At 38.6% G+C, this 25,342-nt stretch overlaps 1 protein-coding gene across 10 annotated transcripts in view; it reads left to right on the plus strand.

The window, feature by feature from the left end:
- Window positions 1–343: 343 nt before the first annotated feature.
- USP54 (ubiquitin specific peptidase 54) overlaps window positions 344–25,342 on the plus strand; it is a 94,678-nt gene continuing 69,679 nt past the window's right edge. For 4 of the 10 annotated variants that reach the window (XR_005952688.1, XM_041404868.1, XM_041404863.1 and 1 more), the window contains exon 1: window positions 22,815–22,969. The gene's annotated coding sequence lies outside the window, so the exon portion shown is untranslated. Of the gene's footprint in view, window positions 776–22,813; window positions 22,970–25,342 lie in introns of those variants that run through there. The other 6 variants (XM_041404864.1, XM_041404865.1, XM_041404867.1 and 3 more) reach the window with 6 other exon arrangements.

Here is a 25,342-nt window from a genome sequence, read left to right on the forward strand (position 1 = left end):
ATCCTGTGATGGACTAATTCACACCTGAAGTACGCATGGTGTTGACCACCCCATGTCCTGGCTCTAGCCTGTCAGCTAACTCAGCTCACATGAACTACAAGCAAACTTTTGTTGGACATGACCGCGTCTGTTTCCTCCAGGCGCGTTTCGCAGCTCGCACGGCCCACGCTTTGCAGCTGCCGGCAGTGCCGGTGTTCCCGGCAGGCAGCGCCGTGCCGGTATTCCCGGCAGGCAGAACCGTGCCGGTATTCCCGGCAGGCAGAGCCGAGCCCTGCCCCGCCCCGCGCTCCCTCAGCCCTCTCGCCACAGGAGGCGCCCGCCCGCCGCCGGCGCAGCCCGCGGCTCTCGCGGGAAGATGGCGGCTCTCGCGAGAGGCGGGCGGCGCGGCTGCCCGTAGCTATGGCAGCGGGGGATGAGCGCGCCCGGCGGGACCCGCGCGCGGGCACAGGTAGGGGCTGAAGCCGCTCCCGGAGTGCGGGGGATTGCTCTGCTCCCGTCCTGTCCCCTCAGGAGAGGCCGCGGCCAGACCCAGCTGTTCACCGGCTGCTTGACCCTGTGCCCGGATCCTCGGCGGTGGCGACCCCCGCTCTGCGCTTGGCGCAGCCCCCGCCCGCCTCGGCCGGGCCGCAGCGGGGTCCGTGCGGGATCGGCCGGGCCCGAGCCCCGGCCCGACCTCCGGCGGCACTGCGAGTGAGGGGCCCCTCTGCTCTGCACGCCCGCGGAAGAGAGAAGGAGTAGCAGGTACGAGGAAGAGAGAATGCTGGAGGCTAGAAAGGTATTTTATTAGCGGGGGTCTTGGAAATAGTAAGGGATGTTGTAGTATCTTGGTTACTAACCCAGGATGTTGTATTATCTTGTTAATAATCCGCTGGCGTCAAAAGTTAAACTTGCTTGGGAGCTGCTGTTGGTTAGAAGAGCGTCCTCAGTATTTAATTGACTATGTTGGTCTAAGGTAGGCAAAACCATGTGTTTTTTCCCCCCTCTTTTAAAAGAAAGCAGAAGCTCTTTGCTTTGCCAGAGTCGGATTTCTCTTGAAATCTTTCTTTGAGTAGAAGGATTATGAGTGGACATTCATGAGGATTACAGCCATAAATAGAAACCATAACAATATACACCCTCTGCTTTCAAAAAGTTGCAGGCACAATGGCTTTCTGGTCTTTCAGCTACGAGAACTTCTTGTGGGTATTGTAATGGCTGATCCTGTGTTAAAAAAAAATTCAAAAAGCTGTTCAGATTTCAGAACAAATTCTGAGGGTTTTAATCATGGAAAAAAAACCCGCATATGAAAAAGGAGGGAAATTAGCTGTGTATTTCTCATGTGGCTTGAAAGAAAGACGTGTGTACTGAAAAAAAATTTTCTAAGCTTGTGCTACTTTTCAGACTTGAAAAAAATTGACAACGGAAAGATTTTGTGCTGTGAGATACTTGACACTGAGTAGCAGTTTTGGAAAACAGCAGCAGCATAGATAGTCTTGTGTTTGCTTCAAGAGTGAAGGAAGGTACTGCTCTGCTGAGAACTCAGCTGTTGAGGTAACACGTCTTGAATATGACAGCTTTTAAAAATAATTAGAAAAATGTCTTGTGAGCTGGAAAATATTTGTCAGCCTGTTGAAAACTTCTCTCATTTAGGAAGTGATAGAAATAATAACAGTTTAATTAGATAGGATAGTCTGTAAGTTCTATTCCATCACCTAATAAAAACTATATCTAATCAAGCATGCTGCATATCATTCAGACTGAATTAAATAGGAGTTTTATTTTTTTTTTCTCATTTGTTTCCTTCTCACCTGGTAATGTCACCTATGAAGTCTTTTGCCCCAGTGTTCTTGGGGTGCAGTGAGGAGTAAGGGTGTGCCTGATTTGTCCAGTGCAGACAAGCTTACAGTTATCCCAGAGAATTTAGATGTTTTGGAGGCAGCTGTAAAACATTCTTTTACATTTCATTTCTTTCAGGCATTGCAGGTAAGAAATATGCCAGTTCTTCTCTCAATTCTGGCTTAAGTGTCTATTTTTTGACTGTAGTCACAAGTTCATTAAAAAGGATAATGGGAATTTAAGTCCTTCTCTGTCTAGTCGTGGAGATGTTATTAGGATTAAGCCTGCTTAGGCGAGTTTTCATGGACAGTACATAGAAGAGAAAGTGTGTTTATTTCCCAGTTTGTGGAGCTTCAAAAAGTTTGTTACCTTGAGAGGCTCATTGAGTTTCAGGACTCTATAAACATACCTATGTAAAGAACAGTTGTGGCTGTCCAGAATCACTTCTGGTCTGACTGTGCAAATTGCAACAGATTATATTAAAAAAAAAAACCCTGAGATAAGGGGATGAAAGAATAATTAAAAGTCACAGCTATTGTTTGTTTTTATTTTGTTTGGTTTTTTTTTTAACTGCTTACCTAACTTCAGAACCAACAAGACTGTCTTATAATTAACATACCTGTTGATACCTCTAGAGCTGATTAGTATTTTCATTTTTTCTCATGCAGCCTTCTGAATACTTTATACATCCTTTAGTTTCCTGACATATGTTCCACACACATTTATTCAAACAGTTTATTTGAATTTGTTCTCTGAAATACTTCTTGTTTGCTTTTAAATTTCTTTATTTTCTGTCAATAGTAGCTGCAGGCACATCTTCTATTCTGTCACTGAAGGTCATTCCCTAGAAAAGATATGCAGTGCTTGATGGCAGAGAGGAACAGCATGAAATGTTATTATTGACTGTCAGAGAATTTTGGTTGGCTTGCTTGGATCTCTGTTGGTCCTGTTAATTGCAAGTCAAGTAATAGGCAATCCCCAATCCTTAGGATGATTTTGCCTTTTTCCCTTCATCTGTAGGCAGCCCCATTCCCTAGGCTGATGCTCTGTGTGTGACACTGCTGGGAGGAGCCATCTCCTGGTGTAGTCTGGACTCTTTGTAAGACAAATGACACAGTGTAGTTGGTCTCTTATTGTGTCTCTTGACATACAAGTTTAGTGTGCAGTTTGTTTCTTCTCTTTTTCTGTTATGTCACTTGATGCATGGGGTTTCTTGTTCTGGGACAGGGCAAGGTTGGGTTTGGGTGCACCTCACCAGCCACTGCCTGTGGGACACTATGGGTCTAATGTTTGGCCAGACTAGGATATGGCTTGGCTGTGCTAATCTGGTTTTATAGCAATAGTCTGTATACAGCTTGATTACTCAGCTTGCAGAAGTTATGTACAGTCATTCAGCTGGGAAGTTAACCTGTTGTGCCTTTCCTAAAGTTACAGCAAGTGTTTTATATCTGGAGTTACTGGAAAAGAAAGGAAAAACTTCAGTTTATCAGCACTTTAGTAAAAACCAAGGAACCTGCAAGAGGCTCTTACTTTTTTGATATTTTCCAAGATTAGTGAGTTGTATGTGTTCTGTTGTAGTCTCAAATATTAGGAGTAATATTTCATGTTCATAGAGTGTAAAACTTTAAGTAGATTTTGTTGTCTAGTGCCCTAAGTTTGTGATGTAAAGGTGATCTTAAAGGTACTGCATTAAAAGTTGGTGTGTCTGTTCAGTCCTGCAGCAGTGATTGCTTAGTAAAATGGAGGACTGTGGTACCTGCTGAGTGTTTCTTGTGATTGCCCCAAAACTAGTAAGAGGCAAAGGAAAGGGCGGGATGTGGTTTTGAAGCTGAAGACCATTTTTGTTCAAATTATGAAAGCATGTGGAAAATTATGTACTGTTATGGCATAATCTGTACTTTTTCTGTCTAACATGATTTTGAAGAAATACTGTAAAAATATGACCTCTCTAGTATTATTCATGATAACTTGTAAATAGATCCATTTCTGATTAAAGCTGTCTTCAGGTAATAGAATACAATATTGCTGCTGCAAATGGTGTTTGAACATTTTGACTACAAATGCATCGTAACAACATGGAAAGTAAATTTGATATTCTTTTTATAGAGTACTGTGACCATTTTCTTCAAAACCTTCAACCTTAAGAAACACACCTTTGAACAAAGTATCTGAAGAGATCTTTAAGCAAGACTGAAATTTCAGCTTTAAGACCTGCGTATTGGGCTCTTCTTTCTTGTCTTTATTAATGAAACCTCTGAAAGCTTTGTACTTGTACAGAGGAAATCATAATTGGGTATCTGAGAGTCAGAAGTAACTTTTATCCACAGAATGATGTATTGTGTCACTAGTGCTGTAATTTGCACTGTTCCTCTGGCACTCTCCAGAGACTCTGGTCTGGAGATGGTATCTGAGGAGGAAGAGATTACTTCTGTTTGTTCATTTTTTTGTTATGTTGCTGGGGTTGTTTTCAGAGATGCAAATTGATGTTGTGAATTTTGAGTTTGATGAGAGCAGGACTGAGTCTGACAAATCAATTTGCAAAGGCCAGGGCTGTCAGATGATAATAGCTTGCCTTCATTACCAACCAGTTTAGATTTGAACCAATGACCTAGAGGTGAAAAGCTCAGTATTGTGTTACGAATCCTCTGATCTATCCATATGTTCTCTTGTTTAAGGTCCCTGCAGTCCTCTTAAACAGAACATGCAGTAAATATTGAGCATTGTTTGCACTTGTAAATATTAGAACAGTGTCCATTCCAGTTGTCTGCTGTGCGTGTGAGGACACTGCAGTTAAATATAGTAACAATTTCTTACACTCTCTGGCTTTTCATGAGAAACCCTCATACAAATCCAGCCATATGGCAAAACCCAGCATTATCCTAAACCATTAACAAAGAACCTTTTGCTGCCATTAATGGGAAAATGAATCTACAGCTCTAAGTAGCCTACTGGGAGTTATTGACAACATCAGGCTACTGCTAAGAAAATGAACTTAAAATATCATTAGGAGCTGAGTCATCCCTCCAACATTTCTGCATGTTGTATCCAAGTTGGTATTTATCTATGAAAGCCTTTTCAGAGTATATTATCTTTATTACTCCTCTACCTTTTTCTTCATTGAATATCTTGAATGCTGAAAAAAGCATAATGGAAAACCATTTGAATGGATTTAATAAAATAGATTCAAAAATAATTTGAAATGTCCAGATGGGCTCATAAACTATTTTCCCATTCATTCTGAGGTAAGATGTTCCTAGGCAACCTAGTGAGCAGGAGGAGGTCAACAAATGTAAATACTTGGGTGAGTGATTCTTAGTTTCTAAGGCTATTGAGTTAGTGTCTACAAGTCACAGTTTCTGTGAGCTACAGAAATAATAAAATTAACATTTGCATGTGTTTGGATTGTCTTTTTATCTCCTTATCCCTTCTCCTCCAATCCTTAATCTCATTCAACTTCATATCAACAGACACTGCTGTTTCTGAATGGATTCTGCTGCCAAATCAAATATAAAGAGGTGAATTTCATACTTCCCCCTCACTGTGAGAGCAAATTACATCTTTTTCCACTACCAGCCATTAATTTTCATGTAGTTTATAGGAACATAAGTTATTTTTTGAGATCTCGAGAGGTTTTATTTCAAGATGTTGAATATTGGCCAACTGATTCAAAAGGTATTAGTAGGAAACTGGTCTTGGTCATATGCTTCTGTGGGCAACAAAAAAAAATTACTGCCAAGTTACTAGTGAAACAAGGTATATGATTATGCTGTGTGATGTATCCTTGGTGCATTTTGTTTTCTCCCTCTATAGAGCATCAGCATCCCTCTTGGGGCAGTATTTTCCTTTTTGCATTGCAATTTCTATTAGACAGGACATGAGCTGTGTCTCTTTTGTAATTTTTCCCCCACTCCTTTGATGGCACTGCCCTCATTTCCAAGAGTTCTGTTGTTGAAAGCAAAATATCTGAATCCTTATGGGTTTTTGAGAATTGTAGAAATTAGGGTTTTGAAACTCATAGATACAATTTATGAATGTTTCCCTCTTTCAGCTATCTCTCCAAACCTGAAACTATGCCTTTTTTTGTTTGTTTTCCTTTGTGTGGTTTTTGTTTTGGTGTTTTTTTGTTTTTTTTTTTTTTTTTGTGTGTTTTTTTTTTTTTTTTTTTTTTTTTTTTTTTTTTTTTTTAATGCAGATAAGATTTCATTGAATTGTGGTTGTCTGTAAAAGTGTGACAGAACATGAACTCTGGTGATCTTTTAATTATTTTGCAGTAAACTCTGGCTTTTTACATTCTGCCATAATTGATTTGATGTGTGCATTTGATCAAGCATGCAGTCCTTGAATTTGAAGGCTAGAAGTCTAGCTTTTGGAATTGCTTTTCTCTTTTGTCTTTTACAAGTCTGAAAATTCAGGCAGTTAAACTTCAGCTGCTTTTCCATTCTATTTAAATTGAAGCAGTGAATGTGGGTTTATTGTAGATACTTGTTTTTAGAATGTAGTCAAGCTTGCTAGATAGTATAAACAATTTAGTGCCATAGACTGGCACAAAAGAGGAGGTTTGAATATGTGCTTTACAAATAAGCAGTAAGTAACTATTGGTTCAAAGGTAGAAGCAGGTGGGATGAACTGTCATAACCAAAGGTCACACATTAGTGTCTTGACTATAATACTTTTTTGATGGGACATTTTGGCTCACCAAAAGTTATGCAGAGGTACATGCTGCATGTCATGTGTGTAGTGGGAACTGTTCACATATGAGAAGCCTGCAGGGAATCAAGGGGAAATTAGCTTTTTTTTTTTTATCCTATCTGCTTGTTTACTTCTCATACTTGGTAAATGTAAATCAGTATTTGTAGTAGATATTGTTTGGTGGATGTAATTCACATGGTTTAGTTTTTAAAAAATGATATATGATTTATTACATTTTGAGTTTTGAAAATAATGAATGGACTAAAAATATGTAAGAGTGATTCAGATGTGGGAGACTGTTTGAAGAGGAGGAATCGTCTGTAAGTATTTCCACAAAACATGGAAATAAATGTGTTCTGGGAAATAGTTAATCAGTAAAGTGTGTCACAAAGCAGAGGATAGCAGAAGACTTTATAATCCTGCAGTTTGTATTCCCAGTACAATGAACTTGTAAATGGATCAATAAACAACAGCTAATGCATCTCAGCATGTTCATACATGGGCTGTTACTGTGACATGGAAACAGGTTAATGTCCTCAGTAGATCTGCATGTTATTCAAGAAAATAGGTCACGGTGTAGGGGAAGGGGAGGGAAAATAAAAGAGAAAAAAAAAATTGATTTTTTTTTTACTCTTCCTGTTCATTAAAACTTTTTCATTGTGCTGCATCTGAAGTGTGAATGACACTAATGAATAGACAGAAAAATGAATAGACAGAAAAGCTTCATAAACATTGGGGTAGTAAACTGCAGCACTCTCTCTGATGTCTGTTAAGGACACTTACCACAACAATCTGTGCAGTACTTGTAACTGATGATATCTGGGGAGTTTATGTAAATACTTTTGAAGTATGTTAAAAAAAGGCGTTGCCAGCAAAAACTTTAGGGCTCTTTGATTATGGATGCTTGATAGATTTTAAAGAGAGGTTTATTTATTTTTCTCAAAGCAAATCAGGAAAAAGTGCTGTGGTGTGAGTTTGGCAATGTTGCTGTTTTCATTTAAGTGGTGTTTTCATGATATTCCTAATTTGTTTAAATTCTTGAGGACAGACAACTTCCACAGATTTTTCAGGGAAGCTTCTTAAAACTTCACTTTAGATACTTCTCTTAAAATGCATTGCTTCAGGAGAGGATGGAGAAGGAGAGATTCTCTCTTTCCTGTCAGCAAAAACTAGCTTGGTTTAAGACTGTGAGTTTATTATGGAAATAGCTGTCTTTTAAGAAATATCTTCTGTTGTGCAAATGTGTTTTCTTTATGGGCTCTTCATTTTTGGGAGAGATAGAAAGGTAGTTAAATTAATTTAGTAATGTATTTCTTCGGTCAGTCCACATACTGTTGTTAATAATTGTAGCAGTGATAGTCAGCTGTATAATTATCACATACATGAAGATATTTACCACTTACCCATTATGTTTTCCTCTGTTAATTTCGGCATGTGGTGGATTCTCCTCGGCCTGTTTGTCTGATATTGCAGCTGGAGCCTGGAAAGGTACCTGGGCAATTCCATTGTATTCGGTTCTTGCCTGGTGGGAGCCAGCAGCAACCACAGGCAGAAGATGGTAGGGTCTTGTTATCTCCACTAGAACAGAGAAATTTTCAGGCTCAGGGATAAAGAGGGATATTTTCAAATTGAAGTTGCTTTTTCTGATTGCATACCTGCAGGAACATTTCTAGACACTAGCGACAGTGCGGGGAAAATCTTATTTTTCAGGATTATTCTGCAAAGGAACACTTGAGATTTTGGTAGGTTTTGGGAGAGAAAACATGAAAAACATGACTATTGTAGTGTCATGCTCAACTGAATTGCTTAATTCTGCTCTGAAATACAGTACTTCAGGTATTGATTACAAATTTGTTTTGTTCTTTTTCTTCTGATAAGGAATGTGTGTACTGCTTGTACAGGAGTTAGAATTGATATGCCATTTGTCAATAAATTTTAACCTTTGCCATATTTTATCTCATGTATGCATAATAAATAAAAAAATATTTAAAGTTGTTTAACAATAACCCAAAGCCTAAAATTAGACTTCTAATTAATCCTAAACTGTTTAAAAATATTTGGATTATTAAATTTGGATTTTCTTTACAGAAAACATAAAATACTAACTTGTTTAGTATTGTTCTACTTCAAATGTAGCTGTCTCTGGTAGGTCTGAAAGTGGTTGTCTTAGGTGTAGCTCTTCCCTCATATCTCTACTATCTCACTTTAGGTTAATGGTATCAGTAAAAAATGTGCAACAATATTCCAGGTTATTCCTTGGCTTTCTTCCTTCCTATCCCAGCTTATCAGGAGTTAATTTGTGTAATGACATATATACAAAATGCCATTCTTATCTAAAGTTCTGAATAATTTATGATATCCATCTTTGGCTGTACTTGGAAATGGTCTTGAGTATTAATAGCACTCAAATTTTGATTGTTACTTCAAGAAAACTATTGAAATACTGTTCTTGAGGTGAATTCTGAGAATTCTCAGTGGCATTTTCTTGTTTTTTGCATATTAAATTTCCCGTCCTTCTGTGTAGTGCCAGCCTGTTGAGCTGTTATAGGATTGCCAATATGTCTCTGCTTTAAATGGGACATAAAAATGTCTTCACTTGTCCAATAAAACTAATGTTCTATTTTGGTTTGTGATAATCTCTCATAAATATGACATAGGAACTTTCCTCAGGAAGCATGTGAAGTGTGTTATCAATGTATGGACATAAATTAAAACAGGAAAGGTTCTGACTGTTGGTAAAGAAGATATTTTTCCCCACTCCATTGACAGCCGTGCATTTGAATGAGAGGCAATCCAGTCTACATCCCTAGAGGATTTTAAGTCCCAACTGGATAAAGCCCAGAGCAGCCTGATCTGACGTCTTAGTCATGCTTTTGGTGTGAGGTTAGGTGATAAACCTCCTCTGGGATCCTTTCTAGCCTCAGTTATTCTGTGGCTCTGATGTACTTGTTGATCACACTAATTTTCAGCATTCTTTCTTCCTAATTGCATGAGCTGTTCGTTTAGAATGTTCAGGAAATTCCTTTGGTAAGTATGGCATCGCATGAGAGTGGAGAATTTGAGGCACCAGCTCAGGGGGAAAGGGAGTGCAGCAAATTGCTGTCCAACTGTCTTCATAAGCAGCTGTGGCTGAGGACAGATTAACTCCTGCCTTAAAGAATATTTCTGTGAAGATTTAGTCTAGGTTAAGCCATTTTCCTAAGAGGACTTAACCAAACGATGAAATTCTTTGTTCTAAATGTTGATAAATTATGCAGGACCTTGACTAAACAAACATTAATTTTTGTACAAGAACTAGATGGTTCTCACACATTAAATAATATTCAGAACAAGTTCTAATTGTGTGTAGGACATAGCATAACTTGGATATTATGCAGGCAAGAAGAATTAGAGCAAGGGAGCCAGCACATTTTTTCTTCTAATAAAACAGACAAAATGTCAGATGTGCCAGAAGAGTTTAGTAGGGTTCCTAAGCAGGAAGGCACCAAGGCATTGTATAATGTGCCTGTTGCTGAGATAGGTGCTGCAACTAAACGTGTCTGGTTTTCTTTTTTTTTCCTTTTGTTACTGATATAAACAGAAGGAGGCCAAAAAGAAATTTTAAGTTGCTGTCAGCTGTTGAGCAGACTGAACTGCATAAATGATTTTCAAGAATAGCATTGTCAATTACTTTTGACTCTTTGATAAGACAAAAAAGATGCATTTAGATTAAAAAAATAATCTCTTTGGGAGATTTTTTTTGAGACTGTAAACAATCGTTTTGACTTCAGAGTCAGAGTTGTCATGAGATAGGAAAAAATATAGAAATGTTAATAATTTATGCCTATAAGTATAACTAATAGCATTTTATGAAAAAGTTAATACCTGATTTAGGTTACAACAGGGAGGAAGAAGTCTTATTTCTCTATCTAATAGTAATTTTTTTTTATAAAACTGGTCCTAGACTTAAATCAGGTCACTTTTGTTTTAAATACCCACTTTTGATTCTGATGTTATCTTTTGGTGTAGGATGAAGATCAAAGATTTGATTTTCATGTGCATATTTTTGAGGAGATCTCCAGGTTGAGGGCCTGCCTGCCCCAGCAGAGCTGCTGGTGCTGTGCAGGGATGTTCTGCATTGCTGGTCTGCTTTGCCAAATCCCTTTGATAGAAAGAGGTGATGGCAGTGCTTTCTGGTGTGAATGCCAAAGTGAGATCCAGTTGCTTGTTTTTGACTGCACACAGGTGGTACAAACTGAAAAACAGTTAAAAAATATCTTGCCCCTTACTTTCCCCAATAATCATCCGATATCTGTCCTCCCACATGATGACTATAGGCAATAAATAGAATTTTAGCACATAAATTAGTGTTTGAATTTTTCTTCCTCTGCCCACTCCATTATTTAGGTGTGTAGTCACGCAGTTTTAATTCTGCCAACATTCTTTTTTCTTAAAAAAATAAAAATCCAGACAGCTACTGAATATAAAGGAAAATGGTGTCAAATGAAACAATGGATCTTCAATTCTCCCCCTTTTTATTAATATCAACCGCTTTGGTTTGTGTGGGTTTTAAAATATGTTTATTTTTTCTTTGTCAGGGTGGGGAGAAGTTGCCTTGGCTGCTTACCAAAGGAATTTTCCATCGACTGATAATATTCCCACATAAATGAGAAGCAGTGATCATGATTTTGAATCCATTAAGAACTAGTGAAGGCCATCTCTGGGCTGCTCTAAAGAGGTTGTGGAAAAATTCTAGATTTTGATAAACCCTCAGTCTCTTTTAATGAAGACCAGCATTTTTGTTATTTTCCCTGGGTGCCCTAACTCAGGACAGCGTGAAGACTCTTAGTTACTAGTGCTGTCCTTAATAATGCTGTCCTTAACTCTTCCTCTCATAAGCAGTTTACCTCCTCAGAAGAAATAGAAAAAGGAGCACAATGTACTCCTTGAACAAAAAGTGTGTTTGCAACAGCAGCTGGTGTGTAGGTCGTTGTGGTTTTCCAGTCAGCTTTCAAAAAGGATTTTATTATTGATCTGAGAGAAACACAGTCATATTGATGTAACACTACATAGATAAGTCTAGACAAAGCAGATCACTGGAATTCTGGCTTTTGAAACCTGGACACTTGTAACTTTTTGTGTTAGTCAGAACTTCCCAAAAAAGCTAATGGTCAAACAGGTGTGTCAACTTTTTTCTCCTGTTTGGGCTTTACAAAATAAATGGCACACTTGAAAAATCTAATTACTTAGTAATTCCTTCAAGTGTTTAGCACTACTTGCAGGGTATAATTATCCAGCTGACTTTAGAGCGGGGAAAATAATGTTCTTCTGCCTCAAAGGCATTCATTTAAATGTCTTGATTTCTGAATTTGGGGACAGAGGGTGAAGCATGTGTGTGTGTTTGCCTGTCATCTGCATGTTCTTTGGGAAGTGCAATCCACATCTAGTGCCTTCCTGTAAGCTTGCCTGGACTTAATGTCACAACTTATCCCATTTGCAGATTGAGATCTTTGAAATCATGGTTTTGAAAATTGAAAGTTGAAGTAGGAAAATTATCACTGCCAAAAATCCATTTGACATTTTTATAAAGAAATCTGTGCTGGAGTATACTTTGTGTATTTTCAGGGCAGAATTGCTTTGGAGATTCTTTAAAAGAGTTGTTAGGGAAATTTTTCCTCTGTTGCACTAAGATTTTTTAATTGCATACTGGTGCTGCCAAAATTATTTGGAATTTAGACTGCAATAATGTAGAGCAGGATTTGTCTCTTCTTTGATGATGTCAGTTCTGCTTCCACAACTAGAGTAGCCTCTTTCTTGCAGACAGAAGTTTCTACCAGGAGGGAATTTCTGTGATTTCAGTGGCTGTTGCTGCCTTAGGCAGCAACCCATGACTGGAATTGCAGACGTGTTTACAGCTGGAATCAGTCCTGCTTTCTTAGGTTGTTTAAATTTCAGCCTTGTGAGCTTCTTATTCCTATTGAGTGGCATAACAGGAAGATATGTTTACTGGTACCTTTGAATTTCAGGATACAGCCAGGACACCAACACTGAAAGCTTTGTGTTATGAATGACATAAATTTTATATGTCACTTCATTGCATGTTTAGTTATGTTTTAATTAGAAATATAACTCTGCCTAGTAGATAATCAAGTAGAATTGCTAGGCAAAGTATTAGAATGCATGTTTAAAATGGTGTCATTTGCAAGATGTAATAACAAAAAGCAACAATATCTATTATGTAATCGGGAAATAAATTGATGTGCATTGCATCTTTACATTTCATGCAATTTCTACCTCTTGTAAAGTCCAGTGACATCACTTGCTTACTCAGCTCTTCTGTATTCTTTGCAGTAAGGAGAATTAAAATACAACAGAAAATTGAGAAGAACTTCAGTCAGGTGTTTTGATTTCAGACATTTGTGAGCCTTAATACCGAGTTTGCTCATTGCAGCTTTTGCAACCAGTTTTTAAGTTGCAAAGCTGTTCATCTATCAAAGGGGAAGCAAATACAAAGGAGAGGAGGTTGGTGGACTGGTAAATACTTAAGAAAGAGGTATGCACAATTTATTTTGCTTCAATAATGTCTTTATGTTTAGCTTATTCATTCAAATAGTAACTGTGGCAGGCTGGCACTGTGGAAAAGATGATGACAGTTAAAATTTTAGAGGAATGAGAACCGGGCCACTATTGCATTAGTTTCTACTCAGTACTTATTACATCAGCATCCATTCCAGCCTTCCCTGTCAAACTGTATGTAGCTGTGACCCAGGCACGGTAATGCGTGTGTTGCAGTCAGGGTCAGCTGCTTTATATGGCGCCACTCCTTTGCTGCTTGTGAGGGGCATCCACAAACAAGGCTTCCTCTGACAAGCAAGGGGTTGAAGATTTATTTCTTGTCTTTGCTACATAAACAAGCAGAATTCTTTTTATTGTTTGAAAATTCAGATTAATCCTGGTGAACTCAATTCTCGATATGTGTTTTAGCTTTTCTTTTTTACTGGAATTCTGCTTTGAGTCTTTCAATGCAGATATTTCAAGAAAATTAACTTTGGCATCATATCATAAGTAGCCAGAATTGATGGGCACAGAGGCTTGGCTTGTCAGGAGATGTTAGTGTAGAACTCGGAATAAAATTTGGGTGTTCCTGGCTGTTCTGGTGTTGTCACTTTCCCAGTTCAGTGAGAAGAGGAACCAGATCTTGAACTGTCTGTCTTCTTACAGAAATAGTTCTAAAATCTGTTACGTTCTGCTGGGGTGGAAATTCTTGGAGGATATGTGAACTAGCATAATGAAACATTACAATGAATTCTTTTGAGTTAGCAAATGATTTTGCTAGTTTAACTTGTGTACATACCTATACACAAGAGACAAAAATTAGATTTAAGTACAAAGATCACCTTCACAGAACAGGCTTTCTCTGGACAGTAATCAGCAGTAACTATTTCTTGTTATGGATCCTGACCATATAGACAGGATGCAACTGAGCTTGCAGCTAAAACTAAGCATAAACAAGCACTGTAAATACAGACTGTACTAACTGTTCAAATTATGTCAAAAGAATTATTAAACTAAACATTTCTCCAGTGTGAATGTGAATAGAGCAGATGTGTTGTATTCACATGCTGTCATGTAGCAGACAGTGAACTAAACAGGAGAGAGTTCTTACTTCTTTCCAAGTTTAAGGGTAACATTAGGAGCCTGTATCAGTGTGATTTTTTTTCTATCAATAGCTGTCACATATGTGAGGCAGCAGTACAAAGTCTGCAAGGTAATGTGCCTCTGATTATGAAAATTTTCCTAAACACATTAAGTTATTGAGCTCTGAGCTGAAATGATTGTTATGGGAACCAGTAATCAATCTACTTCATGTAAAAGAAAAATGAAACAGTTATTTAATATCTGTTCCAAAATGTACTGAATGCTAGCCCACTTCAAATTGGCCAGTAAAATACCATCTCATTAGTGATTTAGTTGTGATTAGTGAACAATGTTAGTGTTCAAGATTAATATTATTTGTAACATTTTTACTACCTTCCAAAGATTAATCCTTTAGTGTGCCTATAGTAAGAAAGCAAATAAGCAAACAAAGAAAATCCTTCTCTGAAATCCCACCAGTTGAAACCTGAATGTTTGTCCTTGTAAACTACTTTATCTCATCAGGAAAAAATGAAATAGGATGTAAATTAGTGACTGACCAGTTTCAATGTAAATTTTCTTTTGTTATGTTGTCTGAGATTTCACTGAGAATACATATCGTTAATTCACTAGTGGTTTATACTAAGTTGTTTTGCTTCTCAGGGTAATTGGACTAGAAGTGCATTAGTCGGTTAATGCAGCTCGGCTGGTGGTCAGTATCTTGTTAAGTCATGATAAATCAGTGGTTTAGCTTTTTCCTTCTGAGGGGGATAAAGCAGGCATGTCTGTGATGGTATTTTTTTCCTTTTCAAAAACATTAGTTTTTGCACTTTTAATGAAATCATGTCAGGTACTCCCCAACAGCTAAGCATTCATTTGCTACATTCACCTACACAAATAGTATTTTTTATTTTTTTTTCTTCTGATGTTAAACTTGTTGGATTTTGCTCTGCTGTTTTATAAAGTATTGTCATAACATCATACAATGTGTCAGATGAATTTTGGATAATCTTAGGGGAACTAATTAATTTTGTAGATACTTTTGCATCCTAAGTGTTTTTATTAATTTACGGTTGTATTACACTATCTTACTTCTTTTGGTCTCTGATATTTTTGGGAAGATTAAACTCAGATGAAGGGAAGGGCTAGAAGGCTATGAGTAGCCTTAGTGTACACGAAAGATAATGAACAGTTTTTCATTTTTATGTAGTCATTGTATAATTTTTCTGAAAAGGAAATAAACAATTTGGGTGCATGGTGAATAACCTACAATACACTTAAGAAAACATAGGTATTAGTTATCTTTAACTCATGTATTTTAAACTTTTTTCTTCCTGTTCTTTGTTATTATTTTAAAATAACGTAATCAAATATTTACATCTTAAACTGCCACATATACATGTACTATAATAAGGGTATTATTATGCAGTTTAATTTTGGACAAGGACATCAAATTACTAACGTTTTAAAAGTAATAGTACAACAATGTGGGAACGTACAGAAGGGTTGCTGGGTTTGTATGCTGGGCTGTCAACACAGAGAGCCATCGTATCTGCAGGATCATTTGTGTCAGGCTTAATCCTGGTTTGTTTGGTTTTTTTTTCTCTTTTTTTTTTTTTTCTTTTTTTTTTTTTTTTTTTTTTTTTTAATCTGCAATCCCTTGTTCAGTGTATATGCATGAATTTTGTGAACAAAGTACTCTGTGTGTGTGTGTCCCATCCAACCCAGCTCCGTCTGCCGGGGTGGCTGTAGAGACAGATTTCATAATGGACACAGAAACGACGCTAATATGCTGCAAACGATCTGGTAATTGTTCTCCCCTTGCTGGTGTGATTGTTAAGTGGATTGCAGAGCTCTGGTTCTGTTCCTGCCTTAGTGCAGCTCTCCTGTGCTGGCTCTGCACTGGGGGTGGCCAGCCCAGTGGGAAGCGCCCCTTCCTTGTGCAGGGCCGAGCTTTCCGGAGGGGCGCACGGCCGGGCCAGCCCCGGAGCGTCGCTGCCCGCTGAGCGGCACTCGCCGCAGTGCTCTCCCAGCAGCCACAGAGCCATGGCTCTGCAAGGAGCGGGTTTCATAGGCGACACAGGTTTCTGAGATGGACTAGAAGTAAGAGCTGTGGAAATACCCTGAAAGCATAACCAGAAGAGGAGTATAAATGAGCAGCAGTTAGCAGAAGGAGGAAATAAAACACCTACTTTTTAGTACGCAGAACCTACTGGGGTAGGTTATTTATTGGGTTGGATCCTGATGGCATGCATACTTTGGTTAAGGAAAAAAAAAGTGATGGAAGCTATCTCAGTACAGCTAACTGCCCTTTGAGATGCTGGAACACTTGAAAATAAAAAGAGAGGAAAGGTTTATAATTTCCTGTCTCCTGTCTTCCACATTTTGAACAAATTCTTGCAAAAAGTATAAGCCTCAGGGAGACAACAGGAACGTGAGGCACAAGCATGATGAATTTAGGAAGAGTAAATAGTCATGCCAGTCTAATGTTCTTCTGTAACATGACAAAATAAGGCCAGAGAATTGACAAGAAAAGTGTGACTGTTAGTATTTTTCATGTTAGTGAGTTCTTTGGCAGTGTTTCTTGCTATAATACTGCAAACAAGTGAAGAAATGTGACCTGAAAGAAACTCTTGTAGAGTAGGAGCAAGACTTGGTGGATGACTGTGCCTAGTAGGTGGTTACTAATGATCGTCTGTCAGAATGAAATGGTTGTATTGAATGCGGATCTGCCACGGTCTGTTGAGTCTGTACTCATTCTGCTTCATTTCAATCTTCTTGTTAATGACCTTGATGATAGAATAGAGAGTGTGCTTACAAAATTGATTAACTAAAAAATGCCCCTGAAACTTGGAGGGAATATATATACATAGGACACAATTTTATGAGCACAAAATTATTTTGAGAAGTTTTAAAAAATCTTAGGAGATAAATAGTGACAGATTGAAGTTCTACACTTAAGAGAAATCATGAATTCAGAATTAGACTGTAGGGAACAAGTGATTAGATGATAATTCTCCAGAATTCCTGATGTAAAAGGCCTAAATTTATACAGAGGGATAAAAAGATACAGAACAGTCTTTTTCTGTTTTTTCTTTATCCATGAGTACGTCCTCTGTTGAAGTGTTGCATCTCACTAGGGTAAATGCCCAAATGAAATAGAGTTCACCTGAGCAGAGTTTGGGAGAAGAGTAATCAAATAATTTGAGGTCTAGAAAATGAGTCCTAATTGGAATGACTGAAATAATTTGAACTGGGCAGAGGAGTGAGTGTGCAAGTGACAAAAAGAGAACCAGAAGGCATAATTTTGTGTATATGTGGTAGGCAATTTCAGGAAGGTAGGAAGTTGTTTGGTATAAAGCCCATCCATGAGAAAAAGGGAAAGATGAGTGATCTTAAAATGTTGCAAAATCCATATCTTAGGTCTCATCATGAACAAAGGACCAGTTGCTGAGATAGCTGAGTGTTCTTTCTCCTCAAGAATTTTATTTAGCTGTTTTTTGAACAACAACATTATTTTAAGATTGATGAACGTATAGCCTTTGGAATGTTACCGAGTAAAAAATGAACACTTTGTACATGGAAACAATTTACCCTGTGACAGTATTCTCATTACAAAATTGTGATGCAATCCGTCTCCATATTGCCAGTCCTTTGAGTTCTAGCGTCCTCTATCTAACTCAGTAGCCTCATCTTTTTTTTTGTTGATGTCTCACTATGCAAGTAAGAGTTGTACCACACAAGATTTTCAGCTCTTTTTTCCTTTTCAAGGGCCCTTAACAAGCCTGTCAGTAGTTAACTTTTGTTTCTTTCTCATTTTCATAATGACTTCACTTGTTTCTCCAGCATTTTGGGTACTGGACGTATTATTAGCATATGAAAACAAGGAGTGTACTGTCGGTAATTGTTTTGTTTATAAAATCTTTCCCAGTTTCCATTGTCTATTTCTCCACCAAGAAATGAATACAAGCTTCAGTTACCTGGGGGTGTAACATATGTTGTTAGTATACTTCGAGTCTCTATGTGCATTGTTATACCCTGGAATATGTGTCTTTAATCATCGCAGTTGGAAATTACCTTACTTAGCATTTTTAGTTTCTGTTTGCTCAGAGAGATTTTGTGAGTCAAAGCCAGCAGCCTGTGTACAGTGTAGCCGGCCAAACCTGAATTTTGCGCCTGAGAATGGAATTTGTCACAGCTCCAAGCGCTTTTTAATGGAGCTTTTTGTTTAAGTAAATGTGAAGGAAATGCCAGCATTTCAGTATTCCTTCTCTCTAATAACTTATTAAGAGCTCTTTTCAATTTATGTTTTTGCCTAATATTTCCCTTCCTTTCTCTCATGGGCAGTCTTTACACACAAGACAGATGTATGATATGGAAGCATTAGGAGTCCAGCATCCTGCAGCGAGACACTCTGGAGCTTTTAAGAGGTAGAGGTTTTTTGCATTTTACAGAAAGGATCAGGCTGACTTGAAAATATTTGTTTTGGTTTTGAGGGGATCATTTGAACTCCCCTCTCTCTTTCTCCTCTGCTACTGTTTTGGGCTAAGTGCTGTAAATTTTATTATTTGTACTGTGTCACATAACTTGCTTTCCTAGATGGATGTTTGTGTCCATATTATCTGCAAGAAAAGTTACTGTTGACATTGCTTATTTAAATATTGATAATCAGCTTTCAAATTTCCAGACAAATCTATGTGGAAAACTCACAGATTGGTGCTTTTTCAAGCTATGGCCATATTTTAATGGTATAATTTTTAACCACCAGAGCCAGAAACTCTTGCTTTAAAGTAGAAAATGTAGAGTTAGCTGTATGAATCTAATAGGTGATATCGATACTAGGAATAAATGAGGACCCTTACTGTAGTGGAATGCAAAGTAAGACAGTTATTGTCCATGAAGACTCAGTGATAAAATAATCTTTGAAAAATATGCCCCAAATACTAAGCCTCAGAGAGAATGCCAATAGCATCTGCCACTGGAAATGGAGGGTAAGACTGCTACGTAGGAGGAATGTGTAATAAAGAGATGCTGTAGTATGGAACTTGCAGGATGTTGCAGCCTCATCAACCAGCTCTAAGTACTGGGTGTAGGAGGCCAAACCAGCATTTGGTGTGATTCAAATGATGTACTTAAGAAGGCCTGGGGTTTAGGAGTGCTGTGATGCTGCTGAGCTGGAGCTGAGCTGATGCCAGTGCCTGAGGTTAGGACGCAAGAGCTGCTTTTCCCTTGCATGGTTGGAATGAAATTTACAGCAGCAAAGGCTGCTCATCAATGGATAATTTCATGTTGCATCTTATCTATTGTTTTTGAAAGCCATAGGCAGATCAGAAAATTTAGGCTTTATTTTTTCTTAGACCTGGAATGTACATGCCTTAAATTATGTAGGTTTCTGGAACTGGAGTTCCTTGTTTAGCTGCATTTGCAAATCTACTGAGGAAGCACAGACCTGTCTTACCTACTGTTTATGTTGCATCATGTTGTACTTTCTGTGCTTGACTTAGTGAAGACAATTAACTTCGGACCAACAAAATTACTTTTGCTTTGCTTTATTTGATGGAGGAAAAATGCTGCTCAGTGTGGAATGCTGGATTAGGCTATTGGATGTCATAGTACCTAGTATTTGTCTGTTTCTTTGTAGGATAACATTAAAAAGCATAATAGAAGCTTTATTTATAAGCATAAAATGTGGTGTTATGAAGACTCTGTAGCAGAATTACAATCCAAACTTGAAATTTAGTAAGACAGCTGCAGCCCCTTTCACTGTGAAGTGCAGTTTGAATTATCTTGTTGCAACAGAAGTAAATGAAGTTCATGTTACATTAGAAACTTAGTAGCTAAGTGCTCCTAAGTGAGATCAATTTATTTAGAGGACTAAAAGTACACTAAATTTATTTAAGCTATTGAAGTGTGGGTACAAAATCCAGTGTTCCATACATAAAGTTCAGAAGTGATTTTTGTCATGATTTCACTGTGCAAGACAACTGAGCTGCACTCAGTAAGTAAGACTTACTTATTAAGTCTTACTTATTCAACACTGTGAGTGGGATAGCTGTGTTGGATGGTAATATGTGTAAATATGTTGGTTTAATTTATTAGTTCTAGGGGAAGGCAACAGGAAGGCAACACAATAGTGTGGATAAGCAATAGCACTGCAAACATGTCACAGACAATAGTTGATCTGTCAGCTGTGAAGAGCTGACTTCCAGGCTCCAATTGAAGTTGCACAGACATCTCTCTGAGGGTGGGAGCTCAGTGATCAAAAAGACACCAAACAGGATGGACAACAATCAAACAAGGGATTATTTTTTTAAAATACAATTAAAGCTACTTTTATTTAGGGAAAAGTATATTTGAGTGTATTTAAGTTCCACATTTATTGTTATCAATAGTTAAGTCTGTATACTTTAAAATAAAATCCCACTACGTGTTTGCCATATATGTTTTAGCAAATGAGGTGCTGAATTGAAACTAGCACTAATGAACTGGCAACCTAGCTTTTGACAATAAGTAGAGTTTTTTAATTATAGTGTAGTATAACTGTTTAGATTGTTCCACACACTTTCTCACCTTAGAATGAAAGATAAAAAGCAAAAAAATTTTCACATTTGAATAATAGCCTAGGGAGCTGAAGGGATGAGATGCCTTAGTTCTAGAAGCATTAAGCATTTACTTTTTTTTTTTAAGTACCTAAATAAAATAAGATTGTATAACTTCTGTCCACATGCAATCTGAGATTAGTATGAAAGTGAAATTCTATTTTAGAAAACACGCGTATCACATTCATAATTTTCTGGAAAATAGTCCGGATTATTTAGTATAGTAATCTTAGGCAACTAAGCTCACTAGAGTAGAAACACAGATTTTATAAGTACTCAGGGAAATGGGGGCAGGGAGGAAAGAAAGGGGTCTAAACATAAAGAAAATGGTTTTGGACATCTGGATGCCTACAAATGTCATGGGAGGGGGGAAGCCATAATCTCTGTAAGGGAAAACAAGAGTTGAATGGAATTGAAGTATCTGATTACATGTATATTTATGGTATCTCCTTATTAACAAAGCAAGAAGCAAAAGCTTATGTATGAGGTTATAATACGTTTTGTTGAAGTACAATTCAGCCTGTTCCCATATGCACGGCAGAATTGTCTCCTCTTTTCTGAATGCTGTACTTCCAATGGCCAACATAGTTTTTGATGAGTGCTGGTGTAATTGTTGATGGAACCCATACACAGAAACAAAGAAAAAGGGGAACTTTTGCAGAATCAAATAATTATTTGGAAACAGCTGTAGAAGGCTAAATAAAAGCTTTTTGATACTAGTTGCAGGATGAGTGACACTCTGCTCTATCACTTCATTTTTGATATCTACAAGGAGGAACTATCCCTGCGAGCATGCATGAGAATTAGGATAGTAAGTGTCATTTGTGTCTTTACAGATGAGGAATTGGAGCAGACAGAGATGAATTCATTTGCATGAAGTTGCCCTGAAAGTTGGAAGACATGATGGTTAATCCTGGTAGTCTGTCTAGACTGGTGGCTGATAACAGTAGTGAGTAAGAGAATTCAAAAAGTGCTTGCACCTTGAGATTGCCAGCAACCTCCCTGAGGTTTAAGTGAGAGTGAAGTATTTTCATGTCTGAAAATACTAATTTCATAGTATTTTTATGTATGGATTAAATAGGATATAAATAGATGTGTGTAGATAGAAATAAGAACGATGGCAGTATAGAAACTGCCATGTTTCTGTTCAAATTTATGTTTTGAGTAGGAACCTTTAGTATTTGTGTCTTCCATTTCATTATCCTCTCTCCCCATTTCATGTTATTTGCCTGTCTTGAGTTGAAGTGATGCAAATACTGATTTAAAGGTCTCTTGTCCTCCAGCAAATTTCCTTAGTACAGAGGATCACTGAGCATGGTAAGAGGACAATTGATTTTGATTAGGGATGAGGATAGTGATAAGTTTGATTTGCCCCAATTGCATTTTGAGTGTCTTGTTTGTTGATGACACAAACTAAGTGGCTCTCAGTTTTTTACCATGTTACATTGGCTGGTTTCTCCTGGCAGAAATGCAGCAGTTCTTGTTCAGCGTCGTGCTGAACATGATGCTGAGAATGGTCAAGCTGTCCTTTACCGATGGGCAGACTGGGATTGTGGTTCTGGGGTAAAAGAGGAAAGCTGTGGCCGTCATGTTCGTAGAAAATGTAGCTCTTTAGATTCTTGGATGGGAAGAATCAGAGAGGCACATCCTACTGTGGCCACGGCCGCCTCTGAAAAAGAGCTGTGGAAAGAATGGGAAAGGATTTGAAGTGCGTTGCTAAAATCCACCAGCTGAGTGGTTTGCTCGCCCAAATTATTTCCATAATCGGCACCCTGCGGTAGTTCTTTCCGGGGAGGAGGGCTGCAGGCGTCCGTGGGCAGGGTGCGGCCGAAGGGTCTCTCGGCGGTGCCGAGAGGTGGCGGAGAGGCGCTGGAAGCCGCGGGGCGGCACGGCGTACCCTGCGGGGGAAGCCGGCTGTTTCCCGAGCGCGGCCGTCGCTGCCGCCGGCCTTCTCCGCGGGGCTGCGGCCGCAGCGGCCCCTTTAAGGCGCGACCTGCCGGGGATCAGGTGCGCGGCCGGAGCGATGACGTCATGGGGCGGGGCCGCGGCTCCCGCTCGCGCTGCCCGCACCGCGGGACGGGGCGGCGGCGGCTGCGCACGTGCGCGGGGCGGCGGAGAGCGCGCGGGGCCGCGCGGGCCGGGAGCGGCGGGAAAGGGCTCGGTGCGGGGCCGCTGCAGCAGGTGTCGGCTTGGTTTGTGTGGGGCTGCCTGCCGTACGAGCACGTGAAAGGCTTTCTCCTTCAGCAGGCTAGGTGGGAAAAATGTGCTGTGTGCAGGGTGTTTAATTATTTGCAGATTTAATTGGGGTTTTTTGGTTGGGTTTTTTTGGTAATACGGCCATCCATTATGTTGTATGTTTCATTTGTATTTGAATACGGCCATCCGTTATGTTGTATGTTTCATTTGTATTTGCTTGTTTAAACTGTTGCTTAGATAGTAAGTGAGCAGCAGATACTGCCTTAGTTGATTGTGTTTTCCATGATGATGAATTGTGCTGTGTACCTACTGTCCTTGATGGAAAGTGCTGCGCGAAATTCTACTCTTTATACTTGGGAAAATGAAGGCAAATCCAAACGCTCGGGCTGGGACTAGAGAAGGGATGTCAAATGTCACAGAGCTGCTCTTCCTGCCTTGCCAGTGGAGGATTATATCCCCCCTGCGTGGAAAAGGGACTAGACCTTTTGCCAGTTAGGTGGGAATGTGTACGCCCGTGGGGAATTCACACCGCCTAATTATTGGTATGCATAGAAATTGTGTTTGCTGGTTCTGGAGAAGAAAGGCAAAGGATTGCTTGTAGCTTTGTTTGGGGCTTTTGGTTTTGTATTTTTTATTGGTTGGTTGGGATTTTTTTTCTTTATAAGGTGAGGGGAGTCATTGAAATCTTTCTTTGAACATTCATTTAATTTTCATATCTGTAGTTCTAATTTCTGGCTATATGTTCACTTTTCACCAGACAAGTTAAAGTTGGCAGAAATAAAGAAAAAAATTCCCTGCTCAGGGGAATCATCATGTGAAGATAAAGTTGGCAGGAGAACCTCTGTAATTTTCTGGGTAGCAGAAGGATATGACCAAGTAAAGCATGGGTTTAGCAGGCTTGGTTCTTAAGAACTAGAGAAGTCTCTTGGGCATTCTTATGCTAAAAATGTAGGCTGACTTCTCTTTGAAGTCCTGATTTGGAAATGCCCATCTCTACCACATCTAATTTTTTGCATTGGATTCCAAAGTAGATGTAGTCTCTTCTAATCTTGCAGAGCAGGGTTCTGGAGTAAGTCTTTGTTTAAATAAACAAAAATACTTGTATGGATATATGTATATGTTAAGAGATGTGCTATTTTTGGTTTTGAATGCATACCTCAGAATCCATCATTCTGCAGGTTTCTTTTTTCTATTGTCTTGATAGCATTTCAGTCTAATCAGTATTCAATGGGTGATGGTTTTGCTCTCTAAATTTAGCTGCTGATGTTTATATACTACTTGGTATTCTGTATTGGTCTTTGTAGAGGGCATCCTGCATAGATAATTCAGCCCTGATGGCCTTTGTCCTGGAAAATGCATCATCCCAAATGACATATTAACAGTGGGCTTTTTAAAGGGATGAATATGTTAATCTGGCATGCTTTAAGACCAGTGGAGTCTTTAGGTCTGTTAATGTATACTTGCTCTTCGTGTGTGCCTTACAACTCGGGGAGAGGAAATGGAGTGAATGACACATTATGCTAGTGTTACTACTCTTTTTTCTTTTTTTTCTTCCATATTTATGCAGACAGTATGGGTGTTGTGTCAGAAGCAGGCTTGTAGTCCAGTGGGATGTTCCATGGGACACCAGGCTAAGGTGAACAAGTAGGTAATCCAGGGCATGGCAGGATTAGTCCACAGGGTGCAATCTGGTCAATTACTTTTCTACCTGAAAATCTTTTTAACTTTTAAGTGTATTTTTTTCATTACAGGACCTATTACTGTGACAGATGTGACTTTTCATAGATTTTTGGCAAGTGGCTTACTGTTTCCTCTGGATGTCATCACTTATTTCTTACCTTTCGTGTTCATACTTAGCATCTTAAGCCGGTTTAATTTCACTGGCTGTGAAATAAACAATAGCCATCATGAGATGTGGTTGTGTATACTGTTGAAAAAGTCACTGAAATGTAAGCATCTGCAACAGCTTTTGTAGGTGCATGAAATTTTTAGAAGTGATGGCTGCTCTAATGAAATCATTAGAGAATATTTCAAGGTGAAAAGAAAGCTGATTCAAGAGTTGTTGTTACTTCCTCTCTTCTTTCTAATGACATGTTTTCATAGAGGACTTAGTTTTATGAATTGAAAATAAAAGTTGATTTAAGATACTAATTCCCCATAGTGATTGGGAGGATTCCTGGAATCTTGTGTGGCATTGACTTTTGTTTTCAGCTCTTCAGTGTTGTGGCATGGATTTAAGTGCTCTTGGGAGTTCCATGCTATATATGTACATCCTGACTGCATATCATTATGCCAAGCTTCAGTCATAGGACACAAATAAAACAGAACAGAAAAATAATTAATGCTGAATGTGAAATTGTGGAAGAGAATATTTTATGAATCTCATTATCTTCTCCATTACTATGGCTTTGTGATCTTGTTTTTCTATT

The sequence above is a fragment of the Onychostruthus taczanowskii genome, unplaced genomic scaffold (genome assembly GCF_017590055.1).
Source record: "Onychostruthus taczanowskii isolate IOZ18803 unplaced genomic scaffold, ASM1759005v1 scaffold22, whole genome shotgun sequence".
In the NCBI taxonomy this organism is placed as follows: Eukaryota; Metazoa; Chordata; class Aves; order Passeriformes; family Passeridae; genus Onychostruthus; species Onychostruthus taczanowskii.